A 23,078-nucleotide genomic window follows, 5' to 3' on the forward strand; every position below is an offset into this window, starting at 1 on the left:
AAAACCTTTTAATCAGCTGATCTCATTAAGATCAAGACTGAATGGTGAGCCAGACATGAGCAGAGCAGAGAGAAAGAAAAACAAATAATAAAAAAAACGTCTGTTTTACTGACATATTGTAATTGTGCCAGAGAGAGTCTCTGATCAGAGAATGCTGGAGTTCTGTGGCTGGGGGACATCCGCTAGCTTAGCAACATGTTCATTAGGTATTGATGAAGCTGGTTAATTATTTACCAGTTTGTGCTCATTAACTCTGACCACAGTGACCTTAAGGTATATGAGTCACACTTCATAATCATGTCACTCAGGGTCTGTTAAACATGTGTAACACACACACGCGCATGCACACACACAACAAACGAGTACAAGTACACAGGTAAGCAGACTCGGACTCACTCATGGAAAGATTTAAGTACACACACTGACACCTGAGACTTCCTACTGCTGTGATTGGCTGAAGACAGCTTCTCCACTCATGGAAACAGGTGATTAACTCTGTCATCCATCTATTCAAAACTTCAACTCTGAAATCCACGAGACAGAGCGTCACAGCCAACAAACCTGCAGTGTCTGTTTTCACCTACACACGAGCCAAAGGTCATTCACCTGCTTCCACTCACACAAACACACACCAGCATGAATGAACTGGTTCACACAGGCCAGGAAAAGAGGACATGCTGACTGGTTCACTCTATGAGGAGTTTCTTCCAGTAACGTCACCCCTATCACCCACATTTCTTGTCTGCAAGTAGGGTCGTTATTTTCAGTTTTGATTAATTAGCATTTTTAAGATGTAGAAATAGTAAAAATCTAACTATAGCTCAGTTATTCTGGTTTCACCTTTACTTCTCATTTCTATTTCTTCTTAGATTGGCTCAAAAAGTAACTAATGACTAATAATCCTGTTGGTATTGCCAACTAGTGGTGACCAACAGCTGTATATAAAGATGGACGACATGACAGATTTCCATAAGTGTTGGCTGGTGGCTGACAGGTTCAGGTTATACACTTCACCCCTTCATGTTAGCAGCTGCATTGGACAAATCAAAAAAATCTAAGTTAGCATCAAATAAAACTTTCCCAAAGACGTTTCTGTCATTTCAGGTAGCTCCTATCAGGCTGATGTATGCTCCAGTGCTTATTTTTCTGATACGCTTGGTTTTTATTATGTATTTGATGCTATAAAACAGGAGTGTGATGTCATGATTGACAGCTGTGACTGACACTCTATCAGGTATGGTGGCTGTATGTACTATAATATCACACCACATGCCGCACTTGACCACACTCTGTAGCACTGAAATGTTAATGCATACACACAGTCATACAATACCTACACACAGACACATGTAGAGTTGCAATGATTAGTTATTAATTAATTGGTTAGTTGATTGACAGAAAATTAATCAGCCTCTATTTTGATAGATATTAAAATTATTAATCAATTGAGTGTAAACTGAATAGTTCTGCTTGTTTGTTTACAATTTGGATACCTCCTCTTGGTCTTTGGGAAATTATAGCAAACAGCAACTTTCATTATTTTCTTACATTTAATAGACAAGTTGATTAATCAAACAACTGTAAATAATCATTAATTGTAGTTGTAGATGTGTGTACCTGCATTGCCACTCTCAATATTGTCATGTATCAGGGTGTAAAGCTGATTAACTACATTAGAAATATCTGGGTATTTTGGGTGAAAACTGAATCTATAAGATATTTGCTAAAATGTATACATGAAACTATTTTTTAGATGAAACCTAAATTATGCTTATGAATAGTTTTAGAGGAAATTTAAATCTAAGATTTGGTCAATCAGTACTGAGCCTGAAGGAGCTGAAGGACGATATTACAAAAGAGACAAAACTCACCTCCTCACCTCCCACTGACCCAGGGCAAGGAGCTGAATTTGAATATCACATTCTCTCTCTCTCTCTCTCTCTCTCTCTCTCTCTCATGCATGAACACATGCACACACACACACGCATGCTGACAATCCAGACAGAACAGATATACAGTCAGATGGCTACTTGCAACTTGCTTTTGCAACAAGCCCCAAACCATTTGCTGTGCTGAGATTTTTACTTTGGCATAAAACCACAGCCACCTTCAGCCTAGACTAGTGTGTGTGTGTGTGTGTGTGTGTGTGTGTGTGTGTGGACACAAACTCCACCAGCATCTAAGCAACTGCTATTGACCTGTGGTGGAAACTATTTGTGAATGAGACATGGGGTCCTATGACACAGATGCATGCAAATACACATGTGCACCCTAAAGGAATGTATGCAAAAGCACATAGACACACTAATATAAAGTTACACACACACACACACACACACACACACACACACACACACACAAATTTGTGACATCATGTTTTAAGTGCACGCATGCACGTGCATGCACATGCACACACATGCACACACACACACACACACACACACTCTTGTCCTCAGATAGCCCCCTCAGTGGGGAACAATTTTGCTCTGTCTAAAAAGGCTGCTTTGTGTCCTGACTATCTGCTAAACACACACTCACACACACACAGGCACGCACACACATACAAACACACCTAATGACTGCTTTGTGACCACATTTAAAGGCAAGGACACACACATCCACACAGAGACCAGCTGCTTTGCACCCTCATTATGTAGCTGTTAGGCTCAGGCTACTTGGGATTGCAAACACGGGCCAGGCAGATGTCCACTGGCCTAACAGCGCTGACGGCAGCCACACAAACATACACAGATTGTGTGTGTAAAGACACACTCTCCTCTCTCTCCTACACACTCTGTTAACTGAGCAACTGATTTTGTTGTAATAATCTTGTGTCAGGTAGGTTTTACACAGGATACACGTATCCTCTGGTTCGCAGGAAGTGATGGATTATACATTTCCACGAAGGAGCGAGAGTTTGTTGTCTGAAACAGAAAAGAATAAGAACCGAAAAACCGGGTAGTTAGCAGCAACAATAATATCCACCACAAAATCCAACATGTGGCATTACTGCCGGCACAGTTTGAGGAAGCATTGTAGATGGCAGTGGTCTGTGAGGCCATTAGATACATTGCTTAACCCCGCTTCAAAAAGTTCCACCATTTTTAAAATCTCTTTGTCATGTCCTACAGTTGTAATATTGGCTATTATTTCTGGTGGTAATGCTCCATTTCGTCTGTATCAGTAAGCTTTCAGGAAATGTGCAAAAATATGGATGAAATGAATGCAGAGTACAGACAGAGGGCACCGACCATATACATAAACATATCTAATATTGAGCATAAATGAGCCTTTTAATGTTTCAGACAAAGTTCAAGTTTGACCATATCATTACACTTACATGGAAAATCAGGGGATCATCATGAACGGTCAGTAGCATCTGGAAATCTGCAATCCATCTAATGTAAAGTGAAGCAAACATTTGTTTCATGTTACATCTGTCTGAATCTTAATAATGAGAATGAGACTTTCTTGAAACATAATAAGACTTTCTTTTCCACATTCTCTATTTTGTGTATGACCATCAAGTGTCTCCTTCGTCTTTGCCCCCCCCCAACACGTTCCATAAATGAAACTTGACATATTAATGAGATGACATGATGTGTTGTCTGACGTTACTGCTCCTCTGCTGAACTCTGTAGGTTCACTCCATAGATATATCGTATGAGTCACAGGGATAAAATGTAAAATGTAGGCAGCAGTGGAGGTAGCAAAGCCAAGAATGAGACAGAGCATTGCGCATTAGATGCACAACAATGCTATACTTTCGGCCACCGCTTACGTTCATGATCGTGTTTGTTCGTGAGTCACGAGAGGGCAGAGAAGAGCACAAAAGGTCTGAAGAATGGGAAGTAAGTACAAAAGATTCAGCTATTGTGTTGAGTCAGTGCTCTTATTCAGCATATGTTGACTGAATGTGAATCTTTATTAAATCTGAGTCACTCTGATGCTTTTATGTGGCTTCTGGCTGGATGGGAAACAATCTGACGTTGAACAAAGCGTCCTTTTCTTTGCCCCGCAACGACTGTGTAAAGCGATTGACGTACTTCAGATTCGGTCCACGCCTACTCGGCACGCATAGTTTTTCATGACACACTTTTAGCTGCTCACCGAGTCTGAGTGGGATTCATGGCTGTGGCCATTTACCATCTAATCTTTATAATCATCTTTGCAACATATTTTGCATGTGGACAGTCAATGAATTGACTGAAAGAAGGAAGTTGAGGGAAGTCAACCCACATGAGCATGTGGTTTTGACATAACTAGACAAAACCCTGCAGAGAATTCTTGTATCTGGGAGTTTTGGGGCAGGGTGGGCTGTGAAATACCAGATAAGAGCCAGCTTCAGCCCACTGAGGACATGAGATCAGGAATATCTTGGAAACTTGGAATGAGAGCGTGTCATAATGGGATGTTGTTGTAAACAGCTGACTACTTCCACATTTCTCTGCACATGTTGCACTCAGTTGCACCCAGTGCCAAGAGCTTTATCCTTGTGAAAGTCAGAGAAGGTAGATTTGTCTGTGCTACTACAGAAAAATGGTTAAGGAAATGCATCTTAAGCAGCTGAGAATGACTCAGAGTAAGTTCGATGATCTGATGCATCACACATTCCTCTTCTCGATTAGCATACCAAAGAGATCAGCAGTGACACTTCCTCGGTGCAATCGCAGTTTGCAGTGTTTTGGCTGCCTACATGATAGGTTCGACCACAGCACCATGAATCCTCACAGAAGGTGCACTAGATGCATCACCACCTAATTTCACAGACACTACAACTGTCTCTGGGGTGACAAAGCAAGGTGAATGGAGACGGCGAGTAGCGAGGAGACAACTCGATCCATCCCAGGCTGCTGTCCCATGAAAGGGCACCACGGACTGCTGCCGGAGCCAGACGGGACCTGATGTGCTTTTGTGAGTTGCCTCAGGGAGCTGCAGCATGGACAGACTCAGTGATGAGGAGAGGACGACTCTGCTCCTCATTTCACATTCCCACAGACATTTCTCTGTGACTGTGATGATTTTTTTGAGTTTTTGGTGCTACTTCAGGTTTTTAAAAAATATATTGTACATATGATGACATTAACCTTGTGTTTGCCTCAGCCCCATTAATGCGATTATGTCACAAAACTAATTAGGCAGTTATTGCATTCTTACTGTTTATGTATCCTTTTCTTATTGTTAAAGCCACTGTAAATAAATAAATACACATTTAACAGAAAAGAGACATTACTTGTACTAATAATAATCATAGATACATAAGCAATTATTATTAATTATTCTGCCAATATTTAATAAGTATTCTTAATGATTTGTCAAGTACATACTATTTTCAGTTGTGGATTAAAACACATTCGGTGTTATAGACAGTATTTAAAGCAGCAGGACCGAGTATTTGAATTGACTCAAAATTGACTACAGTGCTGATGTTCATGGTAATGAAGGAAAATGTCATCCAGTGCAACAGTGTGGCTCACTGATGTGTTTTAACAGCTTTTAAACAATTATGGAAAACCTATGGCACAGAGGAATAAACTACATTGGCTTTGGCTACAGAGAAAGTATTTGCTGGTAGAATCCCTTCAGTGTTGGTTTTTATCTTTTCCAGGGATTTGGAAAGAAACAATAAGGCACAAGAAGGTAAACAGGTGTAGGTGCTTGTGCTCAGTTTATTGGAGTGGTTTATATGCAACATTTGCTTCAAGCTGTCTCATTCAATCCACATAATGTTTTCATTTCAGTATTTATATGAAAAAGATTGGAGGAAATTCACATCCTTAAGTCATCCTGTGCCCTGAAGGACGAATGACAGAGAGATTTATGAACATACTGTGCATTCCCCAGCAGTGATTCCCAGATATCTGAGTCTTCTCCCAAGTAATCCTCTTAGTGATGAGATCTGAGACTTCATTTCCTGAAAGAGTATCAGGGAAAAAATGGTTTACCATTATGTATGCAGTGCACCTGGCAGTCTGTGCTCTGTGCCTGACGTACATCGCACTTCTTATTTGACAAAGTATTTCCTTTGGAAAAATTCCAGTGCGTTTGCTATTTGGTTAGTGTTGTGAATATTTGCAGCATGTGTTGTCAAATTGATGACAATGTTTTCTGAATTTACTTGTGTTTTGTCCATTTGCGTGTGTTTTCTTAAGTTGCAGGGCTTTGAGCACTCAGGGCCCCCGTAGGTCTTGCATTATGATATCCTCTCATGGCAGCTACAGCATTATTAAACATTTTTATAGTATTAGGCACTCACAGCACGTGGTGAAGGTTATGAAAAATATTTCTGTTTTGGTTAAATATTGAAGAAGACCATAGTGACTTCAGACACAAGGTGCTTATTACCATTTAACCAAAACCGCAATCTGAACAAAAGTGCTTTAGTTGTCCTAACCTAACCACAGGCGGGAGTCAGGATCCAAACCCTGGTCTCTGGTGTGCTTTGTCCATCCACCCTGACCACATCCATCCCTCCTTCGAGTGCAGTACTTCATCTACTCCAAAACTGTTTCTTCTGAACATAGTCCTAACAACGACTGGTTCTTTACTTCAGCAGCCTCCTCTTTTGAGGCGTCTTCTGCTGGTAACTCTGAAGGCTCAGCCGTCTCGTCACTGGGTCACTGGGCATTTGAACAAAGCTCTGGAGATGTAACATGTGTAACAGCTTAACACAATATGATTGGAAAAAAAGTTTATTAATTTATACACGTCACTTCTAGGAGACAGGGTCGAATTTGACTGGCATGGTATAATATTCATATCCTGAGAAATAGGTAGGTTTATTTTTAAAAACGAGGTGGAAACTTGATGTTGGGAGGTTCAGAGTGAGCAAGAAGGTCCTCAGAAAAGAGAGAGAGAAGCTGCCACATGTTTTGCAAACAGCAAAGACAATGTTTGCATGGTGTCAGCCCTGTAAACAGAAACCGAGACATTTGTTTTGCAATGGAAAACATCCACCCAGCAGTCAGGGTGTCTGTGAGGAAATGTGAGATAATGATAGTGATTATCATGATTTTCACTTAGCAAAAATGCATTGTTTGTCTTTTGTAGGTGGAGATGTGAGAACATTTGAGAGGGAAACTGATCTCCTTAAAGTACCTTCTTAAAACTTACTTTTATCAAAAAGCTTTTCCTGGTTTTATATTTTCTTGAAGTGTTTTATTTCTCTAAAGTTACTCTGTATTATTATTTATACACCCGATTGTTTTATCTGTTCTTCTTCTCTTTGAAATCTATTGATTTCATTGATTCTATTTTATTCCTGCCTTTGTTAAGCGCCCTGTAACATAGATTTTGACGAGTGCTCTATAAATAAATATTATTGTTATTATTATTATAATTATTAAAAATGAAATATAAAAAACAGGATGGAGCCCATAAAAGACTAAACACGCTGTGGATGGTATAATACTATGAGTGCAATGTGCCATTAAAGATCTATGAAAATGTCTGAAGATGCTGCCCATTTTAATAATCACAGGTTTGTGAATCTTTTGCAAACATGCATTTGATTGTGTATGTGCAACACACCATTTTCTCTTCATCTAAATAGGAAATGAAAGAAAATATAAATGATAATGAAAATCGCAAAATATATATACTTTATTTCTAAATTTCAGGGCAGTGTTTTACATTAGCCTATATAAGATCTTGCAGTGAGTGCACAGTAGTGTTGGTGTGTGAACAACTTGACAAGACTATAATCACCAGTCCTGACATACAGTTAAATTGTTCAGAGTAAAGATAGAAAAAAGCTAAAAGCTTATTTCCATTGTGGCCGTTTCGCCCACCTGAAACAGGCTAAATCTGACAAAATCAGCTACACGTGTTTGTGTGCCAGGGGTTATTTGAAAGATTCTAAACAAGAAACATGTTTCAGAAGATAATTATCCACTGTGCTATTTCCTAGGGCATTTTCCTGAAAATACCAAGGAGTGTTACACAAGAGGACGAGTCTCTGACGCACACAGAGATACCACTGATTGAAGGTTATAATTTCCCGACCTTCTCATTCACTGTAATGTCACTTGGTTTGTTACAACACTAAATATCTTCTGTGAGCGGTTGTTGTTTATGTTGTGTTCTGTTGTTGCCAAGTTTTCCAGGTTACATCATAAAGAAGAGCCTCAGCCTGTATGAGCAAAAAGCTTGAAGATATACAGACAAATGGAAAAGCAAAATAACATGGTGCCATCTTGTTCTGAGAATGTAATTCATTCTTAAACTCTAAGGGAAAGTCTGTGTGATTATTGAAATGCTGATTTGATAAATCTGAGTAAAATTCACAGAATCCATCTAATACTGAGGACTGTTTCAGCTTTTTTTCATAAAGCAAGTTTCTCTGGAGCTGTAACTTTGTAACAGTGAATTTATTCCATATATAATATTTGCTGGTCTGCTCCAACCTGAGTGAAGCAAGGCCAGTGTTTATAGGCTGCTCACTATAGGTGACAAAAACCTTTCCTGAGAAGCACTCCTGTAGCATACTGCTGCCCGCACTATGCTTCACAATGAGGACGGCCTTCGCCAGGGGATGAGCTTGGAGTTCAGTTTCTGTCTCATCATGTCAGAGGATCTTCTTCCTCATAATCTCAGAGCCCTTCAGCAAACTCTAGGTTGTTTGAGGGGCGTGACATCTAGGATCTTGGAGGATGTGTGAAGCTTTTTTACTTGACCACTGGGGTCTTGGTCAGGCCCCCAAGCAAGGCCTTTTTTTTTTTTACCATACTTTGGCCAGATGGCCAGCTAGAAACTTCTCCCAAGTCACAACTGTAAACATCCAAAGCTTTAGAAATGTTTTATAACCTTGCCCATATATATGCCTTTACATAATTTAGTTGCAGGGGTCTATTGAGAGTTCAGTGGACTTTCATGGCTTGGATTTAGATCTGACATTACAGTCTCTTTACACAGGCAGGTTTATGCCTTTTCTAAATCATTTGCCAGATGATGGCCAATCAAGTTTTAGAGATATCTGGAGGAAAGTAAAAGCAAACAGGATGTACCTGAGCTCAGTGTGAAGTGCCTGATCAAAGGGTCTGAATACCTGCAAGGATAAGAGGTTTTTAATAAATCTGAAAGAAGTTTGCTTTGTTGTTGTTATTATGTGTAGACCGAGGGCAAAAAGTAAGATAAGTTCCCTTTTAATGAAAAATCAACTGTATTATACACTAAAGTTCAAAAAGTGAGGGAGTACATTCTGGCATATAGATCCATATGTCTGTATCATCTATAAATCTTTGTGGCATGGTGAGTCTTACTCCTTTCAGCATGAACTTAACAGGACTCTCGTTCCTCTCCTTTCTCCATCTTTTCCTCTCTTCTGCTTTTCTCTCTCTCTCTCTCTCTCTCTCTCTCACACACACACACACACACACACACACACACACACACACCCCCCTCACGTGCATCCACATTCATCAGCCTCTCTTCTGTCCCAGGAGGACTCGGCTTTGCGTGCACAATCATCGGGCTCACATGCTCACGCGGTCCTCTTCCCTGCCAGCACGCACAGCTTATAGATTATTGCCTGCAAACGTGTTCATCATCTCTAGGCGCACCCCACGCAGTCCCACGTGCACTCTGCTGAGCCTGTCCTCTCCTGTACCCCATATCCCCCTCCATCTCCCTCAGAGAGTCTTGGCATTAACACAACATTCCTCTAACACTTCATACTGCTATCATTTTCTTCTGCATAGTGTTTTCTCTTCCCTGACACTGTGTTCTCCACAAATCTTTTCTCTTTCAGTCATTTTCTTCTCCACTCTTCTGTTCAAAACCAGGACATCTCGGATCAGCAAAGAGCCCACGAAAGGTTGGCTAATGTTCCAGTGGCAAGCATTTCATCATCTGGGATTTGGTGTCTTTGTTTTGTTCTCATGTTGTGGCATTTCCTGTGTTTGGTTGTTTTTCATTTAGTCTGCAGGGCAGTTATTTGTGCACCTGGTAAAAATGAAGAAAGGACTGTGTATTGTTTGATTTTTTTTTTTTTTTTTAAATGACTTCCAATACATTACATTAATTTTGTTACTTGCTTTTCTATAAAACATGTGGCCTCTATGCTGCAAGGGCACAAACTGCAAACAAGCTGGAAAACAAACACAGAAGCTGCGTTTGAGGAAAGGATGTGTGAGGAGGTCTGCCGCTACCCTCACCTCTACCATTCATCTTTACATGAATAAGTACAGTCGAAAAAGCAGCTCTTCTTCTTCTTGCATGGATGTCACCATTTTGATTTGATTCATAGTGCGCATGCGTGGAATTTATAGATGAAGATCTACTGTGCATGTACGGAACGTGCCCTCCGAGCAGAGTATCGATGAAAACCACTTTGCCTTTGCGGTGTCCACAGCTGTCAGTGTACATGTCCACAAGCGAGAATGACCAAGACCTCAGCAGACAAGACCGAATCTCACGAGACGTTCAATGCCAGCTTTTGACTGTCTTAACACGTTGGTTAGTTGTTCAAATGGTTTGAGGTCTGGTCAAATCACTTTCATACCAATCAGCGAACCTTTTTGCACCGTGGATGACTCTTTATCATCCTGTTTCTCCACTTATTTATTCAGGTTTTTACTTTAACTTGTCACCCATCTGTACTTCCAAAGTGCATGGACAAGGGAAAAAGTCTGAAGAGGTCAAAACTTACACTGATGGAATAAAGACCGATTCTATTGTGAGACCAGAGTGTCTCAGCTTGTATCCCTCATCACACCAGACAATGCCGTGCTCGCTGATAGACTCTTCCTTTTACACTCACATTAACTAAAGAGGATGTTTAATTACAGTCAAGGTTGATCAAGACAAAAGACAAAAATGTTGCATGTTTGATGTCTACCTTAAAAACAAGGTCTTTCCTTTATTGTGTTGATTATTTGTACACATCAGTGTGTTAAGAGAGTGAACCAATCCTCAGAGAACAGAGAAAATCAGTTGATGGTGTCACATTCAGTTTGGGTGAATAATGGAAACATCGAAACTAGCTGCTTTCATGGCTTTTAGGTCAGATGGAGGTGATATCTGAATTGAAGAAACTATTCAGCAGTTGTTCTGGTTTTCTAAGCAGCCAGAGAAAGTCTTTGAAGAAGTTATCCAAGAGTCTGACTCCCTCGCTTCAAAGCATCTGGACCCCAGTTACTTACAAGCCAGGCACCGTCTCAGGTCTATTAGGATCTTATTGGACCCAGTTTCAGCTCATATTCCTGCTGGCTCATTCTTTCAGTCTGCCCCTCAGCAGGGAAACAACCTGTGCTGTATCGTAGATGGATTTTCTATATTGTAATATTCATAACCACCTGTGCTGTTAAGTTGACAAAATATTATTAACAGTATCCTGAATTCCCTTTTCTCAGCTGTGAGCTTGAACACAGTTCCTCTTATACTCATATATCTAGACACACATGTTACAACATGGACAATGAGGGCAATTAACAATAATTACATAAAATTATATCTATAAAGTTGAGTTTTAAAGATGCTCAGACAGGGTGTTTCAAACACTGCCGCTTTTAAACTGTGGGAAACTTATTGTTTTACTGGGAGTTATGCTGTGTGAATTGTAAATGTTGCGTGGTGCAGTGAACTGATGCCCTGTGTTCAGTCTGTACCTCATTTTTAACCAAAACAAATGGATGTATTTGCATGCATTGGGTACAACTATTACACACTGATATAGAGTGCAAAAAATGATGATGATCTAAAATGATAGTTATAATGATGATGACTTTTCAGAGGCCCTGAAAAAACAAAACACTGATGTTACTGTGACTGGTTTATGTTTTCTATTAATATAATGAGATGAAAATGTTGTTAATCTATGTATTTGGCAAATCACAAAAGTGTTGATATTGAACGTAAAAATAAAATATTGACAAAGTATTTGTTTTCCCTCAAAATATCCAATCTTCCATTACAACATCCACATGTAATGACTGCAACATTATTGCATCTATTTCAACTTTTTTATGGTTAAGTTTAGAAAAAGTTCACAGTGACTTCAGACACAATAAGTTTATTTACATTTTACCAGAACTGCAATCTTTCCTTAACTTTATCCAAACTGATTTTGTTGTCTACACCTAACCACAGACAGGGTTCAGGATTTGAACCCAACCACCTCCTGGAATACAATTCAATAATATGTGAATATAATGTCTCGGAGACAAGGCTATGTGAATGCAGAAACTATGATTTGAGAGTAATATCTCTGAGGGAAGAGAAAGAATTTATAATCTCATTGTGTGACTGAGATTTTAATTCAGTAGATTCAACAGTTGTGTCAATAAAAAAACTGAATTTAACTGACTTAGACAGATGAAATTCAACAGTCAGCTAGAGAGAAACCCTGTTAAACAGAGACAGGTGAGGAGAAAATGAGTGAGTGAAAACACAGACAGGGAACAGATTGAGTAATGGTGGTTATACAACATATCGTGCAAGAAAACCATCACTAGACAGTCCTGTAAAGTTAGATTTTCTGGGAAGCAATTTTAGAAAACAGGTTTGTCATAACCGTAAGTTACACGTGTAAACACATGCAGACAAGTGAGAATCCAGTGACGCAAGAGGTAAGTATGAATGAATATGCTGTTTTGTCTCTGTTTTTTTAGTGTAGGTGTAGTGTCTTTGGTTTAAGCTCTGCCATCACGGACCTGAGCTGAAGCAGTAATTACCTGAAGAATGAAGTAAAAACTACACAGCTGCAGCGTCAGTGGATGTTTTTCTTCCTCAGGTGGCAGCATTTTGTACATGATTTTTAAAAAAAGGCGTTTGAAGTTTTTAATCACAGAACTTCACTCCGGCTTGGGTAACATTACAAGATCAAAATGTGAATTGAATGAATCATTCTTTTCATAATTTTTGCAAAACTGAATTTTTGAATGTGTAATGGGAAATGTAGGGGTGTTAGCGATTCTGAAACTAAAACTGCAAAACAAACGTCCACGATGTGGTGTCGTGATACCAGAAGACGGGACTGCGACACGTGCAACCTATTGAGCTGTACGTTACTAACTGGAACAAAACACATTTTTCATTTCACAATTAACACTACAACACATGTAAATCATCAAATCATTATTAGGCCTTTATTTAAAGTTAGGGCAAGCTGTATATTTTGCAAATACACACACATTACACATATTTTATTGTGACCCAACTGCGTGTCACATGACTATTTTGGTCCAATCATGATCGAGTGATCACACCTGCGGTAAAAATACAGCTAGTTTAATCAGCTCAAGAAGGATAATAACCCTGAGACTGCAGACCTGCCGGGGACATTCAAATGATCATTGTGGGTATAATTTGGTTTGGAGAATCACGACACTCCTTTGGGACACAGTGCCACATAGTGACAGCTTGACTGAGTGTCTTATATGATGATGACAGGAAGCTGTGGTTCAAACTTGCCAAGCAGGTTGGAATAATCAAAGTTTCTGCAGATAAGAGGATGACATTCCTGTTAGATTAAAGTGAAATGTTTTGCTCTCTAGGAGGATTTTTGTCTGAGGCCTGCTCAATCATCATACCAGTAATCAGTAATGAGATATTTCTCCTCGTTCAAAAACAGCCTCCAAGCATATTTCTGCTGTTCTGTCACCGTTTTTTGCAAAAATAACCTTGAACTGTTGTGAAATGAATGAGAGCAGCTCTGATAAGCAGGAGGGAGGAGGAGCGGAAGGTTGTGTGACGGGGTCAGACTGAAGATCTGAGATTCATCATCCTTTATTGAAGGTAGTGAAATGTTCATGGCTTGTTGAAAATTACAGGGATACTCAGACATTTTTGAAACATCAGCCTTTTCCCAGACTCTTAGGGGGGGTCAAACTGTCCAACTGACAGAGCGCCCGGAGGGAACACATGTAAATAGACTACACATGCAAAATAACCTAGGAAAAATATTGCAAATGAAGTTGGGGGTGGATTCGTCAGCTTTTAAGATTGGAATGAATGGAAACCTCTCAGTAGAGGCTTGACAGCAGCTCTGCAATCCATCAGCAGACTTCAAAGCTAGTCCTTTAGTTGTAAATACCTTCTCCTTTTACCTTTTCCTCTTCCGGGCAAAAGCTGCAAGCCTAACCTTTTCCCCAAGTGAATGGAAAAACCCTTTAGTAGGTAGACAGGGGCCAAAACAGGAGCTCAATAACACTGTTGCATTTCTTGCTTTCCCCAGCTCCTCATTTGCATCTACTAATCCTGTTGGTGTCACTCCTGACAAGATGGAAAAACACACACGAGACAAAGGATAAAAGCAAGCAGACATGGAACCAATAACTATGTAGTAATACTGTGTAAGGAGCAGTGCAGATAAATATAAGGATTTATGTCATCATTTGCCTATAAATCCCCCTGCAGATAGTGACATTAGACCCACTGTTAATGGAATAAAAATACTTGAAGAGCCAAAGCAGTAGTTATGTAATTCCTCATCTAACTTCAAAGGTGGTGGTTTGATGTGACACTAACTCTCTCCCCCCTGCTGAGTAAATGTTACAAGAATAACCTACTTTAGATGTCAAAGAAAAACCATTGGGGAAAAGAAAATGAGTCCTTCGTGGAGCTGCTCTTCCTCTTCAAGAGTAAGCTTTCAATAAGTGAGGTTTTACAGTATAGACATGGCCAACAAGTCCTCCAACCATAGGTCATTTGTCCCTGTTCTCAGATACAACCCATAGGAGCATACCAGGACCTGTGGGGACGTTTTTTACACCAGTACAGTCTTGCAAAATGCTGCATTGTTCACATTGTGTCTCTTCTGGGTTAAACACTGTTCCACTGTCTTCTGTATCTCAATGCAATTTCTCACTGAGGGTTTCTTTTTTCTGAAAATGTTTTCCTGGGATTGTAAAATGTCTCTAGTAACTGCGGCAGAACAGCTCGCATGTAATTTGACCTGAGTCGGGGACCACATACTATGCATCACTGTAATAGAAACCCCCCCCCCCAAAAAAAAACCCCAATCTTTTAATGAGAATTTCCTTCTTCTAGGTTTTTTTTTTTCAGTCTTATAACATCCATGTTTCAAGTCTGTTCAAGTAATGTAGTGCTGCTACAAAAGAGAAATGTTAAATACAATACAACAATGATCTCACAGCTTTTTTTTTATTTTTTAAATGACCATTAGTACTCTGCACACCGTCGATCAGTTTGTATACAACATATAATACAACACGTATGTCTGTTGTCTTACAATAACTCATTGATTATATTTATTTGAGACCCTGGAGTTAAATCTCAGTGTTTTTTCGACTCATCCATCCGCCTTGATCTCCTCTGTCAACAGCGTCACTGGACCCGTTGTGATTACTACAGCCACTAGAGGGCTTTGTCACTTGAATGTAAACCTGTTGTTCTGAGGCTACCTCGATGAAACAACTCTCCTCAACAAAACCAACATTGTGTTTTGTTCTTACATTTGAATTACACTGGAGAGCTATTTAATCCTGGTCTAGTGAGAAGGTTGTAACGTTTATCCAACCTCTTCACTGGGAATATATCCAACTGGGCAGCGATACGCACACACACACACACACACACACACACACCATAGCCATCCATCAGCGATGGGAGCAGAGCAAAATAATGTACTCTGGTTTCACAATTCAAATCCATGCTCAAACACAAACACACATACACGCATGCACGCTACAGTAGCTCTTGTCTGGGCTGTGGGCACATAGCACTGTAATTAGGTCTGTTTTGTGCTGATAGAGAAACAGTAATGTGATATGCACACATGCTTCTGTGATTAAAGACAAAGCCAAGGGCAAAAAAGAGAGGACAGACTAGAAGAGCAGAAGAAGGGAACGGGGAAATAAAAAATCTGCACTCGATGCCATATCTGATGTGTGTTGGAAAAAAAAAAACTAAGCCAAAGAATATTTGATACTATTTTGTTATGCAAAAAAAGGAAAACCTACACTCTTTGTCTGGTAATAAATCTCAACGTAGACACCTTTGAGATGTTAGAGAAGATGGATTTAGTTCATTAAATATAACATAGGCACATCAATGCAAAAATCAGCATACATTCATGTTCATGTGTGTGCGGTGGTAGAGTGATAGGAGGGCCAGATGGCAGTGCCCTGGGGTGAGGGAGTGAGAGAGAGAGCTGTCATTTCACTTCACTCTTAACTTCTACTATCACTCCTCAGATTGCCTCCTCTTCACATTCCCTCCAATTACTATGTAACCGATACAACGCAAATGAGCACAGAGAATCTGATATTTTAAAAGTATTAAAATAATGAGAATTGGCTCTGCACAATTAGGTCTAATGCAAGCATATTACCCATGTGTCCCCTATTTGATGTCACTATAAACTGTGGGATTCCCTTTTGTCCTGATGAAGGTTGAATGACTGACAGCTTGGCTTGTAGACCAAATGCACAGACACAACATATAGAAAAACTGAGAATAAATCAGGATAGAAAGTACTCAGGAAATCAAAATAATAGAATTACATTAAAAGGGAAGGAAATACTGTATCCACAACTTCATCGAAATTTTCATGTTAGAATTTAAACTCACATAATGTTTTTAAAGTTAACAAACAAAAAGGGAAAAATGAATTTCCCCTGCTTTTGGGTCAGCCCTGAACGTTTGATCATTATTATTAAAATAAAAAGTGCTCTGAGAAGGCATTATCTGGCCTCTGTGTTGTTACGAGGTCAGATGTGGGATGGCAACATTTTTGAGATTTTCAAGTGGGCCATGAGTTGGACAAGGTTGGGAACCACTGTTATAGAGCAAGCATGTGGAGCAGATTACTCCATCTCTTCAAAGAGAAAAAACTCAACAGCAGTTTGATTCGTTACATACGGTGCCTGAGGTTTTCCCTTTGGTGACTGAAATGCACTTAACTGCCTCAAAATATGCAGTGATGTGAGGACAGCTGCGTGTCTGGACTGACAGAAACATGTCATGTTTGATCTGAGTAGCAAAAAAGAGATTAAGGGTAAACCTGAGCTGAATGGCAATTTAGGGTGTGTTTGCACTGCGTATGCCTGTGGCTAAAACTGTGTCTAACTATGTCCAAAAACATTATATTTACATTTTGGCTCACAATAATTATCGATATATAACTAAAAAAGAAAACATGGTTAAATATTTATGCCTCAACAGGGCAACAGCAACAATGATATAACACAGAAGATCAACATGTTATGCTACACATATTGGCTATTACACACTGCTGGCAGTTGTATTTAGGTTACTGGGCCACATGATAATAAAAAACATATTAATTCTAAAAATGTTACTTATCAAAAATGTTCTTGGTAATGTCTGACAAGGCAGAGTGAACTACTGCTGCTGGGGTTTGAACCTATGTAAACACAAGAGGCTTGTTGTTTGCGAGCCTGGACGCTAAAGTGATCAGTTCGGCAGTTTGGTTTATTCTGTTTTCCGTCTTCATCATATCTGGATGGTGGATATGTTGTTTTCCTGTTAATCTAGCTTTAGAGATCCAAACCACCCCCAAATCACCAATGTTGTGTGACCTCTTTCCTTGGCAGATTTCTGAGCCCTGTCACGGTCGCTCATTTTTATGTCTCCACCAATGTGTGTGTTTTTTTCCTTGTTTTTGGCCCTACAAGTGTCAGCTACATAACCCTATTACTGTAGCCTTTTAGACTGAATGTGCAGATGAGGGTTGACACAAATGCAGAGCAGATACATTTGTCATAAATTATTGTTTAGTGTTAAATAATTATCAGTGTCTGGTTTAACCACTTTGTAGTAGCGTTAGCTGTTGATTAGTACAACATTAATGTCTGAACATGAACTGAGTGCACTTTGTTTGACAAAAAAAGTATATCTTTTTGTTTACTGGTGGTATGACAAACCTCGCCTCTCACTGCAGTGGGAGCTAAACAGTGCAACCAATGAGAACTACTGAGAACCACATCTGAGTCTAACTGGCTGTGCAAAGTAATGTCTTCCTGAGAGCAGCTGATTTAAAGAACACAGACAAGCTGCATTAAGATACACAACTGGTACATAACTCAAGAGTAGCTTAAATCATTTAGTCCCAGTCTGTTTACTATGTGTATACAGCAACTTGATGGACGATGTGTGATTATGTGTCTATGCGTGTGTGTTTGTATGTGCATATCTGTGACCGTTTGCCACGCCTCAAAATCCAGGTTAAAGGTTGATGGCAGTAAATAATAGTTTTTCCTACCAAGTAATCATCAAACCACAAGACCTTTCACATCCATATAATCACACAGGCGTGTAAATATTAGCATCAGCACATATGCACACACCCTTAACAACCATGTTTTGCTGTGATGTAGTTCATCTTGTGATTTGTGTTTTTCTTGCATTTATGTAGATCCCTGAATCTCCAGCTCAGGCTTATCTTAATGTCTCAGTTAACGCATTAACTTTAACTGTTTTTCCAAATTTTAACTTTCTAATGCTGAAATTAAATCTAATGTTATAATTAATGGCATGCTGGAATGAATATTTTTGTCTTATTTTTTTAAGCTTCCGAAACAGCTACTAAATAGACTTAGATGTGAAACCGTTTTCTCAACAGGCAACCTTTTCCGTTAAGGTTTACCATAACCATGATTCTGTTTGTAATTCGCAGTAGTAGTCAGGTTTCAATATTTGACATATTGTTCTTCTACATACCATCAAAATGTATCAGTAGAAATGAAATGTCTTTATCAACTCTGTGCCTGTAAATCACTATTAAACCTAAAATAACTTGAGCCAAGGGTTTACTTTTGTGATTGAGGCTAGACACTGAAATAAAATGTCTTCTCAATGCACCAAGCTTGTTATCAGGGATCACAGGCTGTTGTATGTAAATTTCACCAGGGTGTTAGAATGAACAATAATGTTTTGAGGTTTACGGATTATTTGCTGTAAAAGTCTGGACACTGTTGTCTGTTGGACTGTTGTCTGTTAAAATGGTGGATATCTTACTTTTCTTCTGACGTCATGTTTTATAACTTCAGGTGAAAAAAAAACAGCTGAACTTTCAGAGCGAGGAATCATCTTGACTTTGCCCTGGAAAGCAAACAGGAAGTCCACCTGTTCCCAGTGAGATGAATCAGAGCAGAGAATTGGCTGTGGCGTCATGGTTGCCCCAAGTAACCAAGGGGACAGTTGACAGATGACAGCAGCTAATTGGAAAACTAATGAGGTCCAGAAACCCAGCCTGGACTCTGCTGTGTGTGTGTGTGTTTGTGTGTAGACAGAGAGAGTAATGAGGTCTAGAAAGGAGGACAGAGTGAGAGTTCAGCCTTGTCAAGAGCAGATGCTCATAAAACAAACACCCTGTTGAAGAAAAGCCTCTGCTTGTATAAAATGAGAAACTTGTATATTGATACACATGGATCATTATGATACAGTTAGTCATTTCCTAGCAGGTTTCTGGCAGTTGTTAGGACGTAATGAAACTTTCCTCGCAGGAAAAACAAGCGCATAGGTGGCTTGTGGAAGCAGCTGGTAGTTGTGTTTTGTTAAGAGACAGGTCATCGAGTGAGACAGCATCAAGTGTTAAGGCCCTCTAGTGGCCGTAGTTGTTACGACAGAAGCAAAGATGGTCGTCAGGTGATGTTGTCACGGAACAAAGTTCGTTTAGAGGGGAGGTCGAGGTGGATGGATGGGCTGACAAAACACTGGATGTTTACACGGGAGACTGCTGTTTGTTCCCTGTCACCAGTGTCTCTCGTAACCATGGTCATCCTATAACCTTAACCATGCATTTATTGTTGTAACCACGACAACAAAGGTCAGAGCACTTCTTTTAACCCAAACTACAATCTTTCTGTAAACCTACCCAAACCTTTACCATAGCATTGTCACATTATAAAAGGGTTTTCTGTGGCATTTCTCCTTCAGCACCAAAGGCACTAATTCAGGAAACACTCTGGTGAGAGGGTAGGTGCGGACAACCTATATAGTTGTTTAGGTTGGAGTTTATTTTTCAGCTAATTTCTTGGAAAGTTTTCCATAATTTTTTTAAAAAAAAGCTGGTATTTAGTTTTATATTACTAGGATAATAAATAACCTCAGACATTTTAAGTTGTTTCTAAGTGTTCTGACCACTTAAACAAATCACCTTAAGGTCCAAAACCCACTAGTATGACCAAAGTTGTGAACCTGTTGACCTACTTATCTGTTTTTTGTTTTCTGAAACGCTTTACCTTTAAGGGCAACTGAACAAAACTCTTTGCTGTGATGGTTCATATCATCTCTATCACAGTCAAGCCTGAACACCGTCAGATACAGAGAAACAGAGACAGACGCACACAAAAAGAGAGCGGTAGTCTGTAACACCTGGCTGATTTAATAACCAATTTGATACTGTCATAATCCTGGGTGTGTGTGTGTATGTGCATGATATAAAGGCTTATGTGCTGGACAGCTCTATAAATGACTTTGACACTACTGAGAAATGTCAATTTGGCAATTTCTACCATTCAAGAGATCCAAGACGCTTTTATTTTTTATACTTACTGGCTAAAACTCTTTTTCATGATGGATCAAAAGTTTTAAACAAACACAAACATTATAAACCACAGCACCAGACAGGCCATCAAGGTCACAACTTCGGTTGTATATTAATGGTTTTTCAGACCTTATAGTCTATGTAAGGTTGAGTAATCCCTTTTTACGTTCTTTTTTTAAATTCTTATTTTAACAATCTCAAAAAACAATTGGATGATGCATTTGCTGAAGGTCAGCAAGGTCAGGATTAACTTCTTTTTAGAGCTCAGCAAAGTCAAAGACTCTATATATTCGGTATAATAAAAGCTGTGCATGTCTTTGTGCAAAATCTCACACTCAGACACACTAACACAAACCTACAGTGTCATTCACACACATAGGGAGTTATCAGAAGGCCATCAAAAGGCCCACAGCTACTTGCCTCTTAAAAGTGGAGATTAAACAACCGCAGAAAGAGGATTATAGAAAACACAAAGAGCAGTCTTGAAAAAGACAGGGCTACAGAGAGGTAGAAAGACGAGATAGAGAGAAACTGAAATGAAAGAGAAGGGGAGAATGAGCAGGAAGATGGTGCTATAGAAATAGAGAAAGAGGATAAGATATGTGATGGAGGAAAAGAGGACATTAGGAAAGATGAGAGAGGGGTGGAGAGGAAAAGCCATCACATGTACCAGAGAGACAGAGGGAGGGGAGAATGACATGAAGGGCATAGAGGATTTATATGATAGGAATCATTATTATGTGCATTACAATGGTGATGGAAGGAGGGTGTGAGGAAACAAGGAAACAATGAATTAAGGGATCCATCAAGGAAAAATAGTTTTAAACACTGCATGAAGGATACTGTCACAGTGGTAATTTGAAGCTTCAGACTCACATGCAGGGTTTCATTTCAGCACGTGATATACAGAAAACCCTGAACCCTTCCAACTACATTGGGTTTCTCCTCTTATATAAGACGTTTGTAATTATAGACATGAATCTTCTGTATGGATTTTAAAGAACACATTTGACAATATTGAACAATGTGTTCTTGTAAAATACCAAAAGTTAACAACTCACTAGCTATTAGGCCTTGTAATCCAGTTTCCATCTCTTTAAAGGAAATTCTGACCCATGACTCCCACTGTGAACGAGAGAAATAAAAACAAAATTGTTACTGAGGAGTAACTGGTGCAACGCAGATAATAAGATACAACAGCTTCCTCTATTTTGGACTCTCTGGCTCTCCATCACCTCAAAATAGGTCAAAATAGCTTTCTACTGGTCATTGGTGCAAATTCGTGTGTCATAGGTCACCAAAGTAGAACCCTATGAGGAACATTCTCAAAATAATTTTAAACAAATCTACTGATGGGACTAATACATTTCCCTGTGAGTTTTCTCTGTTTTAAATCCTGGTTTGTCCACCTCTTATCGTCCAAACAATCAATTTTAATCAATCCAGAAGTCCAGAATTGTGGTGGTCAAATTGTAATTACTCATGTAAAAATAAACCTGCATAACGAGAGACTGGATAGAGCATCTTAAATGCTACTTTCAGCTTATTACAAGCCCAATTTCTACATTTATCTCTCAAAATGAATTTCACCAAGCTTGTGAGGCAGTGCTCACCAAGTCTGCAGAGGTCTGAGAAAATTTCATGAAATGTGAGAAAATTTAAATTCTTTAAATGATTAAAATTCATATTCTGTGTTGAGAACAGTGAAAGATTGACATGAGTTTGACTACATGGAGTTATGATGAGTGTTTAACGGTTCAGTTTGTTGCTAACGTGTTTGCGTACCAGATAACATGATTATCAGGAACCAGCTGAGGCTCTGGTACCCACTCCAGTCTTCTTCTTTCTGCCTCTGTCTCACTCTATCCTCCTCTTTTTTTCATTGTGCTCAGTCACAGTCATGACTGAGTTTTCTATCTTTGCAAATTTTTGCAATAACTATTAACTCTCAACTTTAACAATGCTATATTCATTAGAATATACTTGAAAAATAAGTATCTTGTTAATTTCATGATTCAACAACTGGTGTACAGCACCACTATATTGCTGGTCCAGGTACTAGACTGCAGTCCAGACTCACAGACATGACCCACCATGTAAAATCAATCAGCCTGTGACAGTCAGTTTGATGGGAGACTGTATAGCAATCACAGATTAAGGCTTTAAAGATATAATATCCACTTAATTCACCTCTGAACATATCATGAGACACATTAAACCAGCGATTAAATGAGACTCATTATATTTTCTCTATTAGGAATCTGCCCTCCATAATATCCTGCTTCAAGGTCAAGTGTTTTTCCCCCCTTTGGTACAAGGTTAATCTTTTCTGCTTCAGAGTCTGTGGCACTTTTTGTCTGTTCTCTTTGTGTTTCTGCCTAATTCTTGTTGGAAACTGAACCAAACCTTGAAAATGGTCTTATTTTGCTAGTAACTCCATCTTGAGACTAGGTCCATTATGTCGGCATCCAATTTGCTTCTTGAAACCACTTAACCTGACAAGCATGAACCTGTTTATTTTATGCAAAAAGGTTCTTGTCCACGACTGAGGTTTTAGAGACTGTATATAAAAATGGACATAGACAGCGGGTCTGAAAAGTGAAGCCAA

The 23,078-nt window shown here is 39.3% G+C and overlaps 1 long non-coding RNA gene across 3 annotated transcripts in view; it reads right to left on the minus strand.

Annotated features, from left to right (window-relative positions):
- LOC139606249 (uncharacterized) overlaps positions 1-23,078 on the minus strand; it is a 91,984-nt gene that overhangs the window by 5,796 nt on the left and 63,110 nt on the right. Inside the window, exon 3 of one of the 3 annotated variants that reach the window (XR_011684582.1) lies at positions 5,831-5,914. The exons of the other annotated variants lie outside the window; for them this stretch is intronic. This is a non-coding gene — a long non-coding RNA (uncharacterized lncRNA). The remainder of the gene's footprint in view (positions 1-5,830; positions 5,915-23,078) is intronic. 3 annotated transcript variants of the gene reach the window in all.

Source organism: Trachinotus anak, unplaced genomic scaffold (assembly GCF_046630095.1).
Source record: "Trachinotus anak isolate AG129_WGS33_773 ecotype Australia unplaced genomic scaffold, CSIRO_AGI_Tana_v1 ptg000021l, whole genome shotgun sequence".
Classification (NCBI taxonomy): Eukaryota; Metazoa; Chordata; class Actinopteri; order Carangiformes; family Carangidae; genus Trachinotus; species Trachinotus anak.